Source organism: Mercenaria mercenaria, chromosome 5 (assembly GCF_021730395.1).
Source record: "Mercenaria mercenaria strain notata chromosome 5, MADL_Memer_1, whole genome shotgun sequence".
NCBI classification, from domain to species: Eukaryota; Metazoa; Mollusca; class Bivalvia; order Venerida; family Veneridae; genus Mercenaria; species Mercenaria mercenaria.
The window spans coordinates 22,135,553-22,159,706 of NC_069365.1; the positions used below are offsets into that span (position 1 = coordinate 22,135,553).

At 34.4% G+C, this 24,154-nt stretch overlaps 1 long non-coding RNA gene across 1 annotated transcript; it reads left to right on the top strand.

Moving 5' to 3' along the window:
- Positions 1-577: 577 nt before the first annotated feature.
- LOC128556917 (uncharacterized) lies at positions 578-14,937 on the top strand. Its single transcript, XR_008370904.1, has 2 exons — positions 578-1,891; positions 6,881-14,937. It is a non-coding gene; the product is annotated as an uncharacterized LOC128556917 (long non-coding RNA).
- Positions 14,938-24,154: the final 9,217 nt, after the last annotated feature.

The following is a 24,154-nucleotide window of genomic DNA, read 5'->3' on the forward strand; positions in this document are numbered from 1 at the left end:
CAAAACTAACATGTGTAATAGTTCTTTGAAAATGGTGAGTTTTTGAAGGCGTTTGACTGCCCGGAAGTGGGTCCCATTTAGAAAGTCATTTTTTCGGAATTCAATGTTTATATTAGTATACTGACACTTGTTTTGTTGTTTTTGTAATGATAGCGTGTATATTACTTATATTACTCTACAAAACAAGTGTATACTGATATAAGCATTGAATTCCGAAAAAAGAACTGTTTTAACAGGCCCCACATCCAGACAGTCAAGCGGTTTTAAAAACTCACCATTTTCAAGGAAGTGTTACACATGTTTGTTTTGATGCATTTGTAATAGCGTGCGAGTGCTGAAATTTCACATAACTAGGTGGAACACAGTTTTCAGTGATTGTTTATTTTTATTTCTTTACAAATGGCATTCATTTTCAAAGGGGGGCACCTTTTTCAGAATATTTTCAGTACGGGACAGTACGGCAGAACATGTAATGGTCAGGTAAAATATTGGTAACGATGTTATAAAATATTTCTGTGTTTTGGTGATATACTCCTAACCCTTCATGACCACGGTTCTTATAGAATACCTAGTGGTAGAGTATAACAAGTACAGAGGCATTTACTTTCTGGTCTGGCGCCAGTGGCGCAGGTACACACAATCCTCCTTTTAGAAAGCATGTATCATTCAGCTATTTAATAAACCTGTTGCCAGTGTAGCAGAGTTTCTTGCGAGATGACAAATCAAATACAACGTATTCCTTTTCAACTTATCAAACAACGACTTGTAGACAAATAATTACTAAACGTGGTATTCAAATGTTAATAATTCAAATTAAAAACAATTACTTTGGAAAATTGCATATGTTTTAACTTCCGGCTTGTCAAGATCTAAACCCTCATCACATATTACGAAATATTTACATCTGATAAAAAATATATAATTTATAAGTTTTAGTTCGCAGTAAGTAAAGGATTCCCGGTACAAAGAATTTGCTCTTATCATCTAGCTTATGACATTCATTTGTGATGAATCAGTTAAATAATTCTAGTAATTAACCATATCAAAAAGCAAAATATTACTTACAGTTACGGGTGAAGGTAGAAATCAAATTTATAACCATAATATTTTTTTCAATAACGGGCCTAAACCAAAATTCACTCATTTTCCTTTGTGAAAGTCCTTGTTTTAATAGGAAATCACGAAGCGACGAAAATCGCGATCGAATCCCACTACGGTAACATACGAGGTAATCCAAACAACACATACTATCCAAATAAAAAATATGGATTTCCGGTTTAGACCATGGGCATTCGACGACCCCGATGAAATTCGGGATATCACGGTCTTCGTTAATGTTAATAAGCGTCCGTCAGATCATTAGGCCAAACGCATTATCCGCACAATAAGATGTCTGCGACACAAAAGAAATTCAAAGTAAGCTGTTAATTTTGTTGCGTCACAAGCTAATCAGCCGGTAACATGACTACACTGATATAATTTGTGATTCAAACATGCTTTATTCATTACTGAGTAGCTTTTTTAAACGCCGACATTTTGAACATTTTTATCTTTACATTGATTTACAATGAGAGTAGATACTTTTACATAGGCGCCGACATTTTTGAGAAAACAAAAACTTTCTCCAGCGAGTTCTTCAACTCAGGGAATGAGAGAATAGATTCACATTTGTGTCGCTTTTCAATTCGTATTTTAATTCCTTTCCGGTACTTTAATTTCTTGGAACTTTTCTGTTACTCACTAAGCCTATATTGAATTTTTACGATTAAGAAATCCGTGATTTTCCTTGCAGGCATGACTGATTAATGGAATTATTTTACTTTTATATAGAATATGGACGGCACTCCAGTACAGCATGTGCTCGGTTGGACCTGTTGACGTTTTTAGAAACGTGAGTAACTATAACTTTCCACCGTATAATAATAGTAAACAAACGCCCCACCCATAAACAACTGATAAAAAAGTAAGCATAGAAATTCCTTATTTTTTACATTATTATTTATTCATAAATTTGAAATGTGCCTTTTAGATTACTATTTCGTAAGGCTCACTGCATACAGAGTAATTAAAGTAACTAAGTTGAGCAAATTTATGATTCTGTCTATAAGCTGTGCTCAGCCTAAATCAAAGAGCTATAAAAATAAATAGGTCGGCAACTTGAAAGGGCAAATCTCGCCAACATCCCGTGACAACTGAATGCAATCTCGTTTACCGGAAGTGAATGCTTACTCCACGTGCCATGTTGTATGCACAGTCAATTATTCCTCGGTAAATTAATTATCACCGTATGACTACGCCTTTTTTTGGTAAAAATGTGTATTTTGTGTCTTAAGATTATTTCACATTAAACTAAGGTTGTTTTATTTTGTTATATTTTAAATATAGTTTTAACGGTGCAAAGTGTAACTCCTTGCTCACCGATGTTTGTTGTGACTAAGATAACGCCGATTCACGCTCTGACACGAGATCACGTGAGATTACAGTCAGTTGCCATTTTGTGTATTTTATACTTCTTTGCCTAAATATAGAGAATCGGATTGACTTATAGCAAAAAATATATATTTTAAAAGGTGTTTTTCATGTTCTCAGTATTTTGCATATACTGTGTTATTTTTCATGACTGGACACAAATTTGACCTTGTTAATCAGCTTTTCTATGAAATCATTTAAACCAGTGATTTCGCACATCTGATTTAAAAATAGGTCAGTGAGTATCAGATATATACATGCTTCACCCGTAACCGTGAATGCACAGTGTTCGAAATTAGAGGTAGTTCAATAGCCAATGACTACAGAATTTCGTGTTACTGATTTGCCACCGATACAACCTCGACCAGGCTACCATTTATTTCCTAATGTGATTGAAAAAGCATGCTAGTTAAATGCATAAATCATGGTGATTTAATATGATTTCCGTTTATAAAACTTTTTTTTCAAGAATGCATCGCACAATGAATTCAAACTGTTCCATAAATGCAAGAGTTTAAGAGTTAGTCAGAACCATAATCATGCAGAAGATGTAATTACTTTTACAAATCACAGAGCTCAAATTTTGCAGTCGTGGAATGCGAGTTAAGATAAACATTTCACACAATTTAATTTGCAAATACAAATAATAGTCAAAATTGTTGCGGTTTTTGTTAATGTTTGTAGATTCGCTTTAATTTGAGAACAATTAGGCAGTGACAGTGTTTTTCCCACGTGCAGATAAATAACAGAAAACACAACATCTTTTGTTGGTTAGCCATTTTTTAATGGATTACTGATTATAAAGAAATGTAGAGGTATATCTGATAATTACAGTGCCATAGCCAGACACAAATTTTAACCGAGGCATACCGCCCCCTGCACCACTAGATTTTTTCCAAAGAAGTCTCTGGTTCCTTCTGGAGCCCTCTCAGACTGTGTTATATCAAAATAAAAATTGTCATTTTAGCCATATTTATAATAGATACTTTCATTTTAAGAAAACTAGAATGTGTCTGATATTTTAACCGAGGCAGCTGCCTTGGTTTGCCTCAGTGTGGCTACGGCGTTGAATTAAATCTAGAACGCAGGCTACCTTACTACTTCGTACATATTGTTGAATCGGTACTTATAATATTAGGTACAAAGATTTGCCTTGCCATAGTTTGAGCCAGTAGTTAAGTTACGCCATCAATGATGTGTTCCGAATTACTTTAATGGAGGGTCATTTAGCTATAATGCACAAAATCGACACCAAGGAAAACCGTGCAAACAATATTAATGTTCTAGCATGACATTTTATGATATTCTAGCATTTTTAATTGAAAGTCTAAATGCAAGTACATTTCAGATTTAGCAACAAGAAAAAAAGCTACATGCTAAAATTTGCAATTGGTCAAAAAAGTTAAATTAAGCTCTGCAAATTCAAACCGAAGCTGCGCTCACATTACAATTGTTGTTACGGTGCATTCAATTCCTATTCCTAGGAATCCCCAGTCGAGCATGTCCTAACCAATATGAAGAAGTATTTTGAGGGTATGAGCTAGACCAGTTGTTTTATTGTGCAAAATTAAGATATTTTTTGGTGCTTTAAGTTCAGGCATGTGAAATTGGTGTCAGGCTTGAAAATATTCTAGATCTGAGTCCGGTTGTTCGGAACCGGCTGTTAAACTAATCTCCAGTTAAATTTTGATTCAAAATACAAGACTTGGTGGGACACACTAGTATGATGTTTTGATTTTATTGTTAAGGTTTTCCAGTGTTTCAAATGCTTACCCTATACATTTGTTTTTCAGAGTCTTCTAAAATGCAGAAAAAATAACCCTAAAAGTAAATCAAACGTTAGCTTAATCACCAGTTGAAGTTTCGAACAACTGGTTCCTGGTTGTCAGAATGGGTTAGTTGAAATCTGAATTTTGTACACTGCACGCATACTCAAATACATTTAAAGTTATATTTATGAATCATGGCCGTCTGAGATACCAATTAACGATTGTAGCATTTTGTCGGCTCCTATGTTCATACTAAACTGAAGAAGGCAGAACAAATTCTTATAGCTGCTTTTCCAGTCTGTTTTTGCCTTTTAATGGTATCGAGCAAAGTGAATGTCATAGACCACCAAGTCAAAAAGGTACATGGAATTCACTGGGTTAAAATAATGTTTGGCCGTTCTGGCTGGTCAGTCGTGTATACATACCCACTCGTACAGTGACTCTTTTTTCAAAACTGAAAGTTTTAACCACATCTACTTTGTTTCATTATACATTTAGATAAAATCTGCTACTGTTTTATTTTCATTGAAAAAAGTTTATTTAACAAATTTCTCCCGCCATGACAATGGTATAATTGGGGTCATCTTATTGGCATGAAAAGTGAAAAATTGCAAAAAATGATGTTAGTCCTTAGACCTTAGAAATTTGAAAACAGCTGGTTGTCCATGTTTTCTTAATTTGCTCACTTTTCCCTATTTTCAGGCATCTTGGTCTATCATACAGAATATTTTTGTACTGCTCCAATGTGCTTGTTGACAGACTAAAACCACTTGCTTGCAGCTCATAATTAAGCTATTTCTATCGTTCTATTTCTTTATAATTAGGAAGCAGTTTCAATCATTCAAAAAGCATTGTATACTGTAAAATCATTTGTATTTGTGTGGATAGATTTTTGTGGTTGAGTCAATGCACAGAATCAAATATCAAGGAACATTAGGCATTATGTTTAAAAAAAAATGTTTGTTTCCGGTATCCCGACCGACCCTTAATTTTTCGCCCGACCCTAAATGTTTTTATGGCCTTGGAGAACATTTTTTTCAACTTTTTGACAAAAGTTGCAAAACTGCACTTTTTATGCTTTAAACATGGTCAGTGGTGTTAAAAATCAACTTACTGATGCTCCCCGTATTTGTATTCATTTTTTTACACAAAAATAATTTCAGAAAAGTCTCCCAAAAAATATTTTTAAAAAAAATCCTGCCTACGTACCCTATTTTTTGCATGTTACCGGACACAAAGAATATTTTTAGGCCTTAGTAAAGACTCCATTTCATTTTCTTGATGAAAAAGCATTTCTAAACAAAACCATAAAATTTTATACATGTATGCAAATTTAAACAATTATTAGCTCACCTGTCACAGGGTGACAACATGAGTTGATGTCCATCATGTGTCAACAATTTGTAAAAAATATTGTTCTTTCGAACCACTGGGCAGATTTACACCAAACTTCACAGGAATGATCATTGGGTGGTCCTCTTTCAAAATTACTCAAAGAATTTAATTCCATGTAGAACTCTGGTTGCCATGGCAACCGAAATGCAACCGAAAAGAAAAACTTTGAAATTTATTTCTTGTCAGAAATTGTTAGCCGGTAGGGCTTTCATCCGTATTGACAGAGGCCACTTCCCAATCCAAAAATATTGCATTTTCCCAACTGTGGCAGAGAAACATCCCAAAATGGAAGGTAACATTTCCCAAAAATTACATCAACAAATGGTTTAATTTTGTTTACATTTTAGTATTACCGGACGAAGCGGTTCTTAGACATTATCAATTTTTGTCTTACTATAGGGCACAGTACTGCGTGTTACCAGTCTAATCCGTTATGTTCCATGTCCCGCAATTTATATTTTAGTCGTGCTTCAGGTGAGATTTACTTCTGGTTGATTATTTTCCTGACAAAATGTCAACGGGAAGTATTACTGCAAGTCTATTAGACACATGGCAGCATCAAAAGAAACTGAAGGTAATCTTTCGACCGTGGGGTAAAAAGGCGTAACTTTGAGGGTACGGGTAATAATACTGAAGAAATGGTCTGTGATTAGATTTGTAAAACTTGAAGTCTGAAAAATGCTGTTGTCTAGTCTGTTACAGTAAAAATTAAATTTGATTTGAAAATATTTATTACTGTTCAAATTAATACACTAACACCATCTTTCCATGAATAGCATTTTTTCCCAAACTGGACATGTAGTTATCGCACATATATTTCCAAATTTTAAAGGCCTTGGACTCTATCCAATTTGCTGGTGAAAATTCCTAGTTGGATTTAAAAAAAAAATATTTTATGGAAATGATCTCTAGGTGACCCTCTATCAAAATTGACTTAGCCATTCTGTTTCGGTTAAAAGCAAGTTCCTCTACCAAGTTAGTTCAGATTATCCCCCTTAGGTCAAATATTGCCCTGCCAATTGGTCATATGGTTTACATAGACTTGTTTAGGAAAAACCTTGGCCAACTCTGTACTGAAACAGCTGAAAATATTTTCAAATTGTCCAGAATAATATCCAATTTGTAATAGAAATTTTATCTTTATTTGTTTAGTTTGCCTGCTTTCTGAAAGCTTTGAGTATGAAAACATGTCTTCTTTGTTGGGGTCTCTTTTTATCAATTTACAGTGTCTGATTTGTGTTTTACAGATTTACTTCTTGAGAGCAGGCAGCTACAAAATGGAAGGTCAACAAAACCAGTATAATTTACTTGAAAAGCAAGAAAGAAAAACCAGAAAATATGAAAAGACAGAAGACCAATTAACTTGAATTAAAAAAAAAAAACTTTTGAAAATAAGAATTCATGATTTACTTAGGAACTAAATTTATTTTGAGAACAGCAGTGATTGACTAAGCTCTGTTACTTTTAGAGATAAAGCACCATTATCACACTGGTTTTGTTATATGCTTATAAAACATACTAAAGTTTCATAAATCTTATTTTAGATAACTGATTTCTGGTTTATTTTGTAAAGGTTGTCTACTAATTAACATAGTTATATTTAAGTAATATTTTCCATGAAATTTTGAAGAGAATGTTTTGTTATACCCCCATGTAGTAAGCTTGTCTGTCTTTCAGTCAGTTTGTTTTCATGGTTTTCGGATGATAACTCATGAAAAGCTTGACCGATTTTAAATATTTTGGTACACAGGTGTAACATCAGAAAATACAGGTCAAGTTCGTATTTGGGGTCAGTAGGTCAAAGGTCAAGGTCACAGTGACCTTGAACAGGTAAATGTTTTCTGGATGATAACTTGCGAATGCTTTGGCTTAGGATCATAGCTTTTGTAACACAGGTGTAACATGATAAAATACAGTTGTTTGAATTTGAGGTCAGTAGATCAAATGACAAGGTCACAGTGACCCTGAACAGTTGAACCGTTTCCGAATGATAACTTGAGAACTCGAGCCTAGGATAAAATACAGGTCAAGTTTTACTTTGAGGTCAGTAGGTCAAGGTCACAATAAGGCAAAACAGTGAAATGTTTTTCAGATTATAACTTGAGAAGGCTTGAGCCTAGGATTATGGGATCAGGGAGGTTAATTATGACAAGCAGGTGACCCGTAATGATGTTGAGGTCAGTAGGTCACAGCTCAAGGTCACACTGACCCTGTTCTTTAAAATATGCACGGAGGGGCACCTGGGGTCTTCCTCCACCATTAAAGCTGGAAAGTCGCCAAATGACCTATCCTGTGTCCATGTGACTTTAAATCCAACAAAATAAGTAACGGTTCTTTAAAACGTTTTTTAGACAATTACTTCGGAATGCTTTGGATGAGGATCACAAAATTTAGTACAAAAAAAACAAAGACAAATATCAAACAGGGAATGCCACGCACCAAAAACGCAGCCTCCTCAAAACGAAACCCACAGCACGCAGACGCATGCACCACACACACACACACACACACACAGCCAACACATTAGGACAAAACGAACAAACAAAGGAACACACACATACACACACACACAGCCAACACATAGGACAAAACGAACAAACAAAGGAACACAGTGGGGCACCGCCTTCGAACGGTCAGTGGCAAAAACACCACTGGGGAGCTTAAACCGGTTTATGGTGCGCACCCAACCTCACTCTTACACCCACCATGTTCCAAAGACAGGGGACAGTGTAAATAAAAGTAATCCCCTCCAGGTGAATCTCTTACACACGTAAAGGAAACAAAAAGGCATGGCATGTAAAACACAAAAATGCTCGTGTATAAATATATTAAAAGCAAACCTTAAGAACCAAAAACGTATGTACGCAATGCCTTTTCAGAAGACAGAGCAACAAGAGAAACACCCTTAAGGGCCCGACGAAACAGGTCAGAAGACAAATATCAAAACAGGTCAGTCAGGTTGGATTTATAAACTGCTTATCATAGAGTCCTCCCCCTCTTCCGTCAGACACAATCAAAGAGGGAAGCGTAGGTTAGTCTTATTTAAGGTTAGTCTTGACCACCAGATGACCTGTATTGATTTTGAGTTCCAATGGTGAAGATGACCCGGAACATTTAAACTTTTTCCAAACAACAATTTGAGAACACTGGGGCGGAGGATCATGAAACTTCATATGGAGATTGATCTGGACCAGCAGATGATCTGTATTGAATTTGAGGACATTAGGCCAACGCTCAAGAAGTGCTGCTTTGACATTGGCTTAATTCTGTGATAAGGCCGTATTGTGTCTGTCCGTCGTCAAAAATTGGACTGTTAACACCCTAGAGGTCACAATTGTGACATAATCTTAATGAAACTTAGTCAGAATGTTACTCTTAATAAAATCTTGGACGCGTTTGATACTGGGTCATCTGGGGTCAAAAACTAGGTCACCAGGTCAAATGAAAGGAAAAGCTTGTTAACACTCTAGACGTCACAATTTTGGTTCAATCCAAATGAAACTTTGTCAGAATGTTACCCTAAAAAAATTTTGACGAGCTTTATATTAGTTTATCTGGAATCAAAAGCTAGGTCACTACTTCAGGACAAAGGAAAAGCTTGATAACACTCTGGAGGTTACAGTTTTGGCTCAATCTCAATGGAACTTGGTCAGAATGTTACTCTTAATAAAATCTTGGACGAGATCAATATAAGGTTATCTTGGTTTAAAAACTAGGTTACCAGGTCAGATCAAAGAATTAAAGACTATATCTTCATGAAACTTGGTCAAAATGTTAATCTTGATGATCCATAGGTCAAGTTTAAATCTTGGTCAGGGGGGTCAAAAACTATGTCACCAGGTCAAATCAAGGGAAATGATTGTTAACACTCTAGAGGTCACAAGTTTAGCCCAATGTTCATGAAACTGGGTCATAATGTTACCCTTAATAACATCTTAGACCAGTTTGATATTGGGTCATCTAGGGTCAAAAACTAGGCCACCAGGTGAAATCAAAGGAAAAAGTTGTTAACACTGTAGTGGCCACATTTATGACAATATCTTAATGAAACTTGGTCATAATGTTAATCTTAATAATCAATAGGTCAAGTTTAAATTTGGGTCAGGTGAAATTAGAAACTAGGTCACTAGGTCAAATCAAAGGAAAAGCTTGTTAACACTCCAGAGGCCACATTTATGACTGTATCTGCATGAAACTTGGTCAGAGTGTTAATCTTGATGATCTTTAACTCCCTGGGGCCGAAATGCGACTAAAGGCGCTATATTTTCTACCCCTGTAGCGTCGATATCCGACTATAAGGACGGCAATTGACGAGTATAGTCGCGGCACCGAGATCATGCTGATTGCGTCACGTACTTGTTAATTTTTAGTCCTGATAAAAGCAAAATTATTTTGCATACCGGTTTTTATTTCTTAGATGTTATAAATTATCAATTATGCTAATAATTAGTTTCCTTGTTAAAATAAATGTTTTCAAATTTGCGGTAAAGGAAATAAAAAAGACGAACTCCGCTGTGTTTCGTTCATACTGTATTTCAAAAGATTAAAATAATGTCGGCTGCCAGAGATTTTTCTGACATTGAAGAAAATATTCATTATCATGCTAATTTTGACGTATAAGTTCCTTTGGATGATGAAATTTCATTATCAGAGAAATGAATGGTCGGAAAATGTTAAGTTTTAGAAAGCTGAAATATTCGTACACTTACATCGCATTAAATTCAAATGGATAAAAATGACACAGCAAAACAAGTTTCATACATAAAAATGTGTGTAAATAAACGCTTTTTGTAAATTTAATAATTCTTCAAAGATGGGTGTCAATATTACAATTTAACTGTCTCAGTGCGTGTAACACAACGTTTGTGTACATGTTTAGAAATTAATGAGACATCAAAATAAACCATCGTTATTCGTTACAAAAATGGGTGTTATTTTTGAGTAATGCTAATGTAAATACTCTGTGTTAATAATTTATATTTTTTATTGGAATTTAATGTGTTTACATGTGAAAAAAATAATAAAATCGGAAATGTTCAAATATTTATTAAACGCAGTAGGTGTGTAAAAATGGTGAATGTTTCGAAATGAAATATTATTCTATTTGGATATAAGTTACGGACGAAAGTGGATATAAATATAAATATTTGTTCAAACTTGGAAGATTTTAAAAGTATAGTTTGATTTACACCAATGTTAATAATATTTTATGCATGATCAATTGACTGTATGCTAGTGTGATTATAATAAGATCAGATAATGTTCTTCGACGTCAGGTGAAAATTCTTATCTCGCCGCAGCATGTATATTATGATATCGGCCTCAGGGAGTTAAATCAAGTTTAAATCTAGGTCATGTGGGGTAAAAAACTAGGTCCCCGGGTCAAATCAAAGGAAAAGCTAGTTAACACTTTAGAGGCTAATTTTAATGGAACTTGGTCAGAATGTTGATCTTGATGATCTGTAGGTCAGTATGTCAGGAAAACAATACAGGGCCTTCATGGCCCTCTAGTTTATTTGTTCTTGTTGCAAGAGAAATGGTAAATTTTAGAATACAGATTACAGCAAGTCACATTTTCTTTATTTTGACAATACTTATTTCAAGGCCTGACAAAAACCTCCAGTACTGTTATTAAAGGTTGTTATTCACAGTTCAGCTTGTGAACAGTTTTTTCAATAACTAAAGTGTGATGCAAGTCTTTGTAATGTGTATATAAAAGCAAAATTAGGATTTGTTTTACCAATGGTGGTACTAAGAGCGAGTAATTGCAGAATTACAATTAACACAAATAGAAAAAATCAAGCCTGCAGAAGAAGGCTAATATGTCTTCCTAGTCTGAGCTCTTAACCTGTCGTGGTGCAAATAGATTGTTACATGTGTGTCTGTCTGTTACAGTCTTGTTAACAGTGAGTTGCAATCTAGTAACTTTTCATTTTTGTATGATTTTTAGCTCACCTGAGCACAGTGTGAGCTGATGTGATCACCCTAAGTCCCTAAGTCTGTCATGATTGTGCTTCTCAACAATTTGCCTGGAAACACCCTAGTAGACAGTTGTTTTTAAATGTTAAAGGAACAATTTGAAGTCTGATCGATTCCAGATTGAGGCAGTGCCTTATTATAATACATAAGAAAATGCCAAGCCGATTTTTATGTTTGGTTTAAATGACAAAAATAGAACACGTGTCAAATATGCGTAGGTACAAATTTGATTAAAATATACTCTAGGCAAATGTGTGCGAGATGAATTTTGGTTTATATTACGACAGACTTACTTTTAAATTACCGCTTGCGCAAAATGTGCACCTGGGTGCAGATCTTGCATATGGGAACTGTGCTACAGATTACTTATTGAAAAAAGAATATATGACATTAACCTTCGACAGCATATATAGCATATAATAGAATATAGAGGTCTAGTAATATGAATAAAGTTGAAAATTAATTTTTAGCTCAAGGTGAGTTTTTCTGATCGCTCGATGTCCGGCGTCCGTCGTCTGTCTGTCAACATTTAGCTTGTGTATGCGATAGAGGCTGGATTTTTCAACTGATCTTCATGAAACTTGATTAGAATTATTACCTTTATGAAATCTAGGCCAAGTTCGAAACTGGGTTATCTGGGGTAAAAAACTAGGTCACTAGGTCAAATCAAAGAAAAACTTTGTGTATGCGATAGAGGCTGTATTTTTCAATTGATCTTCATAAATTTTGGTCAGAATGATTACCTTTATGAAATCTAGGCCAAGTTCGAAAACGGGTCATCTGGGATAAAAAAACTAGGTCACTGGATCAAATCAAAGAAAAACCTTGTGTATGCGATAGAGGCTGTATTTTTCAATTGATCTTCATGAATATTGGTCGGAATGATAACTTTGATGAAATCTAGGCCGAGTTCGAAAAGGGTTTAGCTGGAGTTAAAAACTAGGTCACTAGGTCAAATCAAGGAAAAACCTTGTGTATGCGATAGAGGCTATATTTTTCAATTGATCTCCATGAATATTGGTCAGAATGATTGCTTTGATGAAATCTAGGCCGAGTTCGAAAATGAGTCATCTGGGGTCAAAACTAGGTCACTAGGTCATACCGGTATCTAAGAAAATACTTGTTTAAACTCAAGAGACCACATTTTTAGTCCAATCTTAATGAAAATTGACCAAAATATTTGTTTTCATGAAATCACTATGTTAAACATGTTTACACTGTTATAGTGTGTTTCTCTTGAACTAAGAAATACATTTATAGGCCATATTTTTGTCACTGACCAACACTTAAGTTTAAAATTCTTTGGCATATAAACCTAAGAAAATTGTTTTTAAATTGTCCACATTTATGTACATTCAAGTTATACTGTAAATTCTGTATGTAAAATACGAGGGTGCTTCAAACAGTTCTGTTACCGATACGCTCAAACATATGATTTTCATGTTTTTTAATTTTACATGTATATAAAAAGGTATTTAATACCTTCATAAACTAAAAAAAATCGTTGAAATGGGGAATAAATGAAAAAAGTTATACCACTTGAAATAATGACAGTCATATGCGCTTGCTATTTTTAATGTGTTATCATAGCCAGGCAGTGAAATGTGAAATACGTGTCTAAAATGCAACGCAAGAATACCAATAATTCACTAACAGAATGAAACTTGTGTGTATGGTTAATGCCCTCAGACGATCTGACAAATAGCAATGGAGAAGATAAAGTGAAAAACGCCCGGTAAAAACAAAGTCTCAGAAAAGGGACTAAATACAATTTCCTTTCCAATCAATTGTTGTGCCACAGTTGTGCAGATCCCTTGTCAAACAGGAAACTCTATTACTAGCAGTTTCTACAAGAGAACAGTTCTTAGTTCCATAAAGACATTCTATGGGAAAGAGCGCCCGAATATAAGTTTGAAAGTCATTTTCCTCTATCAGTCGTCACCACCTTTCTGCACGACGAAAAGGTAAAACTACTTCAACACTCAAAATATTCTCCATATTTAAATCCATGCCCTTTTTATTCTCTATTTCCTCGCCTCAAGAAATAGTTGTCTGTGTGACGAGATGATTGAAAGAGATATCTTGGACTGACTAGGCAGTGGATATCAAGTCTACACAAATGCATTTATTTAAAGGGTGATACTTTGAGAGGTTGACATAGGTGTTAGGTAGGTAGGGTTTCTCGTTAATATTTTAGATCCAGTAGCAGAACGTTTTGAAACTCCCTAGTAATTACTTTATTATTATGCTTATATTATATATTGCTCTTGTATTTATTGAATGTCATTATGAAATAAATAAACATTGCCTTTGTGTTTTATGCTAAATGCATTTAAATATTCATATTTGTGTTTTGCACGAAAAGTTATTGGCACTGTTCACAGAAAGAAAGACTAAAATAAATCATAATATAATTGTGTGAGACATTTATAACGTCCAGAAAGATATCTAGGAATATTACGTTATAATTTAAAGATACATAATTTTGTGCATTCATTTACCTATATTGCCTTTTAAGATATACTTAAGACAAAAATGTTATGTTTGTTCTGTCTGCATTTATAACTGATTTACAAGATCAAGAGGTTGATGCTTTGTGAACTCAACTAAATTTGTCGAAGCCTTTAGAGAAGATTCAAACTTTTGCCGTTGTTCTTCCCCCTTTATGCTAACCCGTTGTTTTTAAATAGAAGCGCTATTTGTTATAATTAAACTACTGAAACTGTGAAAATGATAAGTAGTTACACAAAAGAATAAAATAACATGTAACATAAAACAAAAATCACTGTACCTGCAGTCACTCTTCAACATTAAGCTGTGGTAAAATACCTCCCATAACATTGAAAAAGGAACAATTTAGGATAACGGATAACACTAAAAAGAATGCCACTTGCATATCTAAGAAAACAACTAGCTTCAAATGTACCCTATGGGAGTGTGACTTGCTAAAAATTTTGTTTTCACTGCAGTTTTTAAATTAATCTTTTCTATTATCTGTTTTGAAGATGTTTTTAATCTGAGCGTACTAGACGTGTGCGTGTGCATGTGTGTGTGTGTGTGTGTTTCTATAGACCAAGTAATGTTCGCATAGGCTTTTATTTAGTGATTTCATGGTTAAGGTTAGCACTCTCGTCCGCAGTGTAATGAATTCGCGGAACGTGTGTGTTTGTGTATTAGGACATGACGTATATTATATATGTAGACTATAGTGTGTTTAGCATTGTTCGTCTCAAAAATGTTATCGGGAGGTTTTTGTAACATCATATCACATTTTACATCATTGTAATTATGTTTCTTGCTATAAATAAAATGTTTTGTACTCGGATTCATTCTCGTTTTATTCATTCGACTATTTTACAAGTCTCAATAATGTCACAGGTTAAAGAAAAACCATAAACTTCCTCACAGTAGAAAAGTTTCCTGTCAATTAATTTCAGTTAACAGAGGTAGGTAGTTACAATGCCCCTTGTGGCGCCTCTAACTATGTTACATACGTAATACCAGGATAGCCAAACAACGTGATATTTCAGTATCGTACACTCGAAGAATTGCTTGCTTCTAGTAATATTTTTACTTATAATTATCTTATTACCTGACTGGTTTTAATATTCTTTTCGATGACAGAAAAACGAGTGCTTTCGTCGACACAGAGCGCCTACCAGACATTCTAAACATTTTCCTCAAACACTTCACCCAAATGTTTTTGTTTTTCTTCACGAACCAAATTTGAAGGTAACGTGTACACGTGGAAGTTTTGCGAATAGTTTGAAGAAATTATTGTAACTTTATTTTTCGAGAAAAGCACTCGTTTTTCTGTCTTTGACACCTTCTGTCTTTACTTAATTCGTCCAGGAATAAAAATATAAGCAAAATTGTAACCTGAAACGAGTTATTTTCCCCCGTTTGTACGGCACGAAAAGTCACGAAGGTTGGCCATCCTGAAAACGACGTGTTTAAAGGTTTAACGTGTTAATATGACAGAAACAGCAACTAGAAAAAAAACTGAAACTGTTTCATTTGATTCTTTTTTACGTAATAAATATTCAATGGCGTTTTACAAATACATAAAAATACGGAAGTGATTGCGTATCGTCATTTATTCGGAAAACGTAGAATAAAGCCTGGATTCGGCGTACGGAAATGAAAATAATTTTATGATTTAATCGAAACCTGTGAGTACATTTATTAAAAATGGCACTTTTGCTATATTTCTTAAGTCAAATGACATTAAAACATAGAACACGTTAAAACATTCAAAACATGTCTTAAAATTAGCGTGAAATGTCCGGTTAACTTTAATCTTGGTCATATATCTCAAAAATTAGCAAACGGACCTAAACATTTTTTTCACCAAATTATAGGCCATATGTTTATTTAGAACTGTGAGAAGTTTCATCAAAATCTATATTGTAGAAACATTTCTATTCGCGAAAATGTTATGAAAGTTATGATTTTCCCATAGACTCCCATGATGAAATATTGCGTGAGATCCATTTTTTTCAAATCAGTCTAGCCAAAAATAAAGCACACGACCCTATCTTTTTTATTTGCTGAATTTTCAAGGTATATTCTGAAGTTTTGAAAATCAGAGTTTAATCAAATTCTACATTGTAGGAAAAAATTCGATCCAAACGTGCAGAACTACTTTAATGACATATAACATAAATGAGCATAAATACCATTGTAAATAAAATATTTAGTAATCATTGAAAAAAGATCAGACATCAGATAAAATTAATAAGATATTAGAATATTAAGATACAGTGAGACAGCAGCTGTTTGTTATTAAGTAAGAATAAGTGGGTTATTGCGACATGTCCAGAAGTTTGTACAAACAACTGTATTTTGTATTTGTTATAATATAGTTCATATTCGAATGTATTTACACAATAAAATCATCCAGTTCACGTTACTTCAATTTCTTAAAAATTACAGTCACAGTCTCTAAAAGAGTGCAAAATAATTTCCAAAATAATGAGTTTTCAACTTCCTTTTGAAAAGATCTATTGTGTCCGAGTTCCTTATTTCGAGAGGCAATTCATTCCAGAGTTTAGGTCCAACAGTACCAAAACTTCTGTCGCTGACCGTTTTGCGCTTGTTGAAAGGAACAACGAAACACCCAGTAACGGAGTTTGAAGAACGCAAGTTTCTTGTCTGTGTTTGTTTTATGAGATGTTCAGAAAGATATTCTGGAGAGTTTCCAACTGAACAATTATACATGTAGGTGACTATTTTGAATGTGATTCTGGCTTTGATTGGTAGCCAGTGAAGGTCATACAGCGCTTGCTTGGAACTGTCATATTTTCTTCGATTTAGGACAAGTTTTGCACACATGTTCTAAATTCGTTGCATTTTGTTTACTTTGCTCTGAGCAAAACCATACAGAATAACATTACAAATATATAAATGGGATATCTCCAATGACAGGACAAGGGTTTCGGTAGCCTCTTTGGTAAGATATTTCCGGATACATTTTATTCTGAAGTAGTTGAGCATTGCCGTTCTACACTTTCGTTTTACATGCTCTTTTAGATTCAGGTTTTCATCTAGGAATGCACCTAGATATCGAATAAAGCTCACTGATTTCACTTCATCACCTACAATGCATACTTGGTCAATTGAACACTCAGAGAGCTGTTGCCTACTACTAAACATGATGAACTCGGTTTTGGAAGTGTTCATTTTAAGCTTCTTTTCATTCATCCAGTTGTTGATTGTTTTAGCACATTGTTCAAGTATTCGTATTGCCTGGGATTCTACTGTTGGAAATGATGGTCTAAAGCGTTTATTAGCAGTGTGGTCATCCGAAAAGCCTTAAATTGAAATCGACGGCGGAATAACATCAAACAGTGTCCCCCGCATATGTCAAATATAGCCACGGTCCTAAGCAGATCCCTTGTGGAACGCTACAATTTAATTGGCGTGGAAATGACATAGCTGAATTGACACTTACACGACAACTTCTGGGGCGCAGATAGGAATCAACCCAGCTCAGTGCTGTTCCACGAACGCCATACTGCTTGTTTAACACATAAACAAGAATGTCATGATCTACAGTATCAAAAGCGGCACTGAGATCAATGGCAATTATCGTTATAACTTCTTTCTTCTCCATAGCATCCAGTAAATTCTTTACAAGACGTAACAGTGCTGATTCACAAGAATGTTTTTTCATGTAAGCAGGTTGGTTTTTTGGTAGAAGATTGTGTTGTTTACATGATCATTGAGTCTGAACAGAGCTGCTTTTTCAATTAATTTTGACAGAAACGATAGATTACTAACAGGCCTGTAGTTTGCGAATTCAAGTTCCGTTCCCATTTTCTTCAACAAAGGTCTTAAAATTGCCTGTTTGTATTTTGTTGGAAAGATGCCGTCGCGCAACGACAAATTAACCAATTTGGTTATAACAGGCAACAGCTCATTCAAGTATGATTTTAGCACTTTTGTTAGTAGAATATCAAGTTCACATGATTTTGTCTGTAGTTGGTTTATAAGTTTCCTAACTTCTTCCTCGCTCAGATTTTTAAAACTGTCAAAACAAGGAATATCTTTTTCGCATGGTTGAAACTTATCGAAATGTTTCAACGAGTCTCGAATTGTTTCGATTTTATTCATGAAATGATCTGCAAAGTTCTCAGCCAGTGTACTGTCATGTCCAGTTGGCAAAAGGTAGAATGAAACTAAATGTGCAGTTTCAATTTTTCTGAGCAGTCCTAATTGAACTGCATAATTAAATCATTGTATTAAAGAATTAATTTATAGACAAATAAAATGTTTATGGTCTAACGGCTGCATTTTGTCTCCAAAGGACTTTTTTGACATGTATGTGATGCAAATATGAATATCACCGTTTTTAATCAATACACCAAGCGACTAATTAGCACTATTTGAACAAACTTAGTAGACGATCACTACACAAAGCTACATGCCAAATATCTAAGATCTAGACCTTGGAGATTTTAGAAAAGTTATTAATATATAATGCTATGTAATACAAATGAACGGCGGTGCCGATTTCGAGCCTATTCGACATGATTTGAATGTACTTTTTTAGAAGGCTACTACACAATGCTTCCTGACAGTAATCTAAGTTCCGGGACTTGAGGTTTTAGACAAGAAGATGTAACCTTAATATTTGATATGTAGCATCTTCTAGTTGTCCTCTAGAATGTTCATATTATGCCCCTAAATTAAATGTGGCTCAGCCCTGGGGATCACTTCCTTTTTATATACATTTTTAACGGATTTATTTTATTAAGAAGGACCTCGGACATTTTCCTATTCAGATGGCCTATCCGATTAAGGAAAACGTGACATAGGGATAGACTTCTGAAATGGCATAGTTATGATAGTTGAAGACCATTTCTTGATAAATGCGACTTCATTTTACATGTTTATGAACAAAAAAGAAGACTTTGTAGACATTTCTCATTCTCTTTTCTATTAAAATATGAACATAAATCATTTTTACGTTTTTAACATCTTTCCCACCAGTGACGCAACAAGATAGTTCACATGCCTTTGTAAATAATTATTATATACGTATGCTGCAAAAATGACACTTGGTCACGGGTGGGAAAGTGTTTAAAATTGAAAAAAAACTACGTACAGGGTGTCAGCAAATAAATTTTTACATAAATATTTGACAATTATTGCATGTGTTTTCTAATCCTTACATATATACAGCTTTATTCATTTTTGTAAATATTTCAAGCACAGAAAACACTAAATTAAATAAATAGGGGACATAGAAAGTGAAGCTTGAAAGCAGACAGATCCTTATAAGTATATCTTATGAATTTTTCAATCAGATCTGTTACCTCTTGACAGTCTAAGTCCGTCGATTGAGTGTTATCAGGATTGAGACAACTGCATCTGCCATACGTCAAGAACCAAGCAAGTGGCATCGACATATTACCATATTACATAACTATGTGTCTTCAACGTAAACATGACAAAGAAATACAGACGAACTTTTATGGGAATAATGCCACTTAGGTGCATTTTTTTACCTTTTGTAGGACACAGTTGAAGCGAACCTAGAATGCATTTTAAGAGCAAGATTTGCTTTTATTCGATTTAGCATCCTAAACCCTAACAAAAACTACACCAGACACCATCTCATTAACTAACCTAATTGCTTCCAGAACTTACACTGACACCCATAGAACTAATACTGACTCGCCCATAACTAACATTGACACCACCAGAATTAACATCTGTTCGCTCACACGTCTGAAATTATTTCGAAGCCAACCAAAATACTAGTAAGGACCTCAAAGAACTTACACAGACACCCCAAGAATATCTATATATATGTTGATACTAGCTAGTGAAGTTCTACTGATATAAAGTGCTATAAGTAAGGCATCCCTGAACCCGCAGTGGAATAGGCAGTCTCCTGCACCTTTCCGTTTCAACTGAAAAAGGCCAACTACGCCAATATATGGCCAGCTACACCTCTCCATGTATTCAATAATAATCCTCCACATAATGCCCGGTCAGTATTGTACATGTGTATAAATACAGTATAGCAATAGATGTATAGAAAATAAGCAATAGGATATGATCAATGCATCAGTGTTATCATGGGCACTCGGGTGGAAATAACTGAAATACAGTTAGGGAACAAAATGTTTTGTTCCACTCTTATTTTTTCCGTTTCGTTTATTTTGAAAAATGTCAATAAAACTGATATTCTGCATGGTATCAGTTTATATATTGTGTTAAAATATTTCATATTAGACATACCTAAAATACCAAAGCTTATTTTAACTAAAAATACACATTTTAAACTTTTCAAAAATATGACCCTTAGTTACAAACTGTTCGAATATCAAGAAAACGAATATAAAATAAAACCACTTTTTGTGACAGTTTGATAGGAATATATAACTTATTTATCAGTATTTGAAGCTGTTTTATAAAACTATCAGCTACTGAAGTCAAGAAATAACATTGAACTTAGGGCAAAATCCCTAACATAATGTCCGATGTCCTTTCTTGTCTAAAACCGTTATGTCCATAGCTTAGGAATTTGTCATGTAACACTGTATTGTGGTCCTCTTAGTCTACCAAGTTAGCTCATATCATGTCCCTAATGTTTTACAATGCCTTATATAAAAATGTTGTTTTTTGATCTTCTTGTCTATAGCCGCAATGCCTATGTATTTAATACTTGGTACGTGGCTTTGTGTGGTGGTTCTCTAACTAGTTTGTTAAAATGGCCTCACTCGGATATCACCTTTTGATAAAAGTCTGAAATAGTTTTAAAAAAGTTCTCTAAAACTTCAAGTCTTGTAACTTAGATAATTTGCATATAGTATTGTGTAGTGATTTTCTACCAGGTGAGTTTAAATTATGCCTTTTAGGTTAACATTTGCTCCACTCGGGTCACAACTTTTACGTATACTTTCGTAGGAAAAACTTTAAAAATCATCTGCAGAAAAAGCTGCAAAAGTCTAAGCTTAGACATTTGATATGTAGTACCGTCTAGTGGTCCTTTACTAAGTTTGTTCAAATCATACCCATAGGTCAAAACTTGCCGGTGTAATGAAGTATTTCGTCCCCCATAGAATAATGACCCCCCGGTCATTATACTATAGAAAAAGTGACCCACCGGTCATAGTATTATGACCTAAAGATCATAGTACTATGACTCCCCCACGTGAAGTAAACTGAACCTCACGACGAATATTGACTTCCATAAAAAAACGACCCCCGGTCATTTGGTCAAATTTAGTAATAACTCATGTATCTAAGGCCTAATTGCTGCATTTTATGCCCCCACTCGGGGGGCATATAGATTTGCCCTTGTCCGTCCGTCCGTCCATCCTTACGTTTGACCATTAGCCCCAGATACCATCACTTGACACAGAAATCAGAGCATTCCGCAACGGGAAAAGGGATTCTATTTCTAGACGCTGTATCTTGGTGTATACATTTTTTTTTCAGGAAAATAACAATTCACAATACGTTCACAAAACACACCAGTGTCAATAATCCCTGCACACTTCGGTATGAAGTAATTCTTCAGAAGAAAACTGCACAAGAAACTGCTAGCATAGAACTTAGTATTAATAGAAGTTGCAATACTTAGCAGTGGCAGTAAAGTACGGTAGCGGCAACAATAGAAAGTAGTAGTAGTGGTAGTAGCAGTAGTAGTAGTAGTGGCAGTGGTAGTGGCAGCAGCAGCAGCAGAGGAATAAGTGACAGCAACAACAGCAGCAGGAGAAGAAGAGGTAGATGTATAAGACGTATTAGTGGAAGCAGGTATAGTAGTATCAGTAGTAGCAGTTGTAGTAGTAGTAGTAGAAGTAGTAGTAGTAGAAGTAGTAGTAGTTGTAGAAGAAGAAGAAGAAGTACATGTAGTAATAGCAATAGAAGTAGCGGCACAGTAGTAGTAGTAGTAGTACAATCAAAATGTTAACTATTGGCAATGGAGGGTATTAGAGTTGTAGATCTAGTAAAATTGTCCGTTAGGTTTGGAGGGGATCACTTTTTAATAGATATTATCGTTGAAAGTCTTTTTAGGAGCCGGTGTTTTACCCGGACAGAGTAACTTTTTTAAATAGAATAATGTCCGGGAATCGATATTGTATGAGAGTTCGAATGTATAATTTCGACAGTGAGTATTTTACATAGAAGGAGTCCCTTTTTCTATAGAATAATAATCGGGGTCGTTATTCTATGAGATTCGAAGGGAGTCATCTTTAGGGAGTCAGTATTTTACTTGGAGGGGTCAGTTTTTCTATAGAATAATGACCGGGGGTCGTTATTCTATAAAGTTTTCAAAGGGAGTCACTTTTTTATAAGGGGAGTCAATATTTTACAGGAAAGGAGTCACATTTTCTATAGAATAATGACCGAGGGTCGTTATTCTATGGGGGTCGAAATACTTCATTACACTGGCCTTAGTGGTCATTTGTTTTACATAGTCCCATATAGAAAGAAAATGGACCATCAGGTGAATTATTGGTAACGAATAATTGTGGAAAGTGCATTTTACGATTTATATTCTCATTTTAAGGACGAATCATATCGTTTCAGAAAAGTCAATATGTTAATTTTACATTTCTTGTTCCTGTCCATTCAAGTGCAAGTGACAATCTGCCAAACATTGCATATGTTGGATTCTTAGTAAATATGATTAAATCACATATTTCGTTTATGTTTCAATTGATGGAAGTGCGTATGATAGCAAATACATAAAAATATAGTTTAAAACTAGAATCATAATTAAACCTTTGAACTATCTCTGGACACCTTTACCGGTTTCTAAGTGATATGTCAACAAAATGACAATTCTTTAGTAGCTCTAGTATAACAAAATGTATTTGTTTGATGTTCACTTTCCAGACCCTATCAGTGGTTAAGTGTTATCCTGCTAAACATTAAAATAATCAATGGTAATGTAAATATATACGCGATGATTATCATATATAGCCACTTATAAATATAGCCACTTATCGTGTAACCAGACAAGGTCCACACTACCTGTTCAACCTCTTTTATGAGAACGGAACAGCTTTTTGCAAGAAAAGTCAGTCTAAGAGACTACATAGAATTTAGAATTTCAGTTTGGATTGCGACATACTATTTGACAAAAACCGCTTTTACCAGTTAAACGTTTCGAGCAAAATTGAATTCACAAACAGTCTTGTTTTCTATCTGTTCGGAAAAAAGAAATTACTTGCTTCAGGTACTGTACAAAATTTAGATAAAGTTTAATCTTCAGCTAAATGTATTAAACGTTAACAAACAAACAGAAGTTGGTGCTACCTCCACATAGGATATTTGTCATAGCTACAGGAAAGCATGGCAGTATTCATAAAAGTATTTGATTTCGCGTTATAACGTTTTTATATTGTTCTTTTTAAGCTGAAAAACAGCTTACAAACTGAAAACCATATATAATGTATGTGTGTACATAGTTTACATAGCGTCGCGATTAAATCAAACAAATAGTGTGCATCAAAAATTAAACGCCACTTGTTTCCACGTTAAAGGCAAAAATACAGTATAAATTTGCTTAATCTACTTTTGATCTCAGTTGTACACAAACATATACATACATTAACCTACCTATCTAAATAAGTATTTTGCAATATGTAAATATAGTAATAAAGTCAGTAACACCGATACGTTTCAATCAAGCGTATTACTGGGCATAATTACTATTTTCCCAAAGAAACATTACACTAGAAGGAAAAGACCATGTGATTACACTAGATGGAAGAGACCATGTGAAAGTGGCTAAAAATAAATCTGATTGGAAGATATTACAAACTGTGAAAAATATCAAAGTTCGAAAAAGTTTATACATGTAAATTTATTTCAGTTATGTACATGCATTATACCCTGTCTTCAAGTGTTAGTGTTAAACATGTGTAAATCTTTGTTGTAAATATTGACAGTCATATCAAATGTATTACAAAATCAGATAAGGTTAAAGGGTAAAGCATTTGGTTTTCCAGTATTTAAAATTTTCAAAACATTGTGAAATCCAAAAACATACTTAGGGTTAAATTTACGAAAATGGG